We start from the raw sequence: 305 nt of genomic DNA, 5'->3' as shown, positions 1-305 counted from the left end.
GAAGTGGTGCTGTGGCTCAAGTGGTAGAGCACTAGCCTTGAGCTGAAGAGCTGAGGGACAGCGCCCAGGCCCAGAGTTCAGGCCCCACGACCGACAAAAAAAATAAAATAAAAGGAAGGAAGAGAGAAAACAAATACACACTGATTACACACACTTAGAACTAAAATGAGAGTTGTTTTAGGAACTGAGGTGGCAAGAATAGTAATGAGTTACATTTAGCTGGGCATCAGTGGCTCAGACCTATAATCCTAGCTACTCAGGAGGCTCAGATCTGAGGATCATGTTCAAAGCCAGCTCAGGCAGGA

The sequence above is a fragment of the Dipodomys ordii genome, unplaced genomic scaffold (assembly GCF_000151885.1).
Source record: "Dipodomys ordii isolate 6190 unplaced genomic scaffold, Dord_2.0 Scaffold3, whole genome shotgun sequence".
In the NCBI taxonomy this organism is placed as follows: Eukaryota; Metazoa; Chordata; class Mammalia; order Rodentia; family Heteromyidae; genus Dipodomys; species Dipodomys ordii.
The sequence above is the reverse complement of the archived record's forward strand: the minus strand, read 5'-3'. Positions refer to the sequence as shown.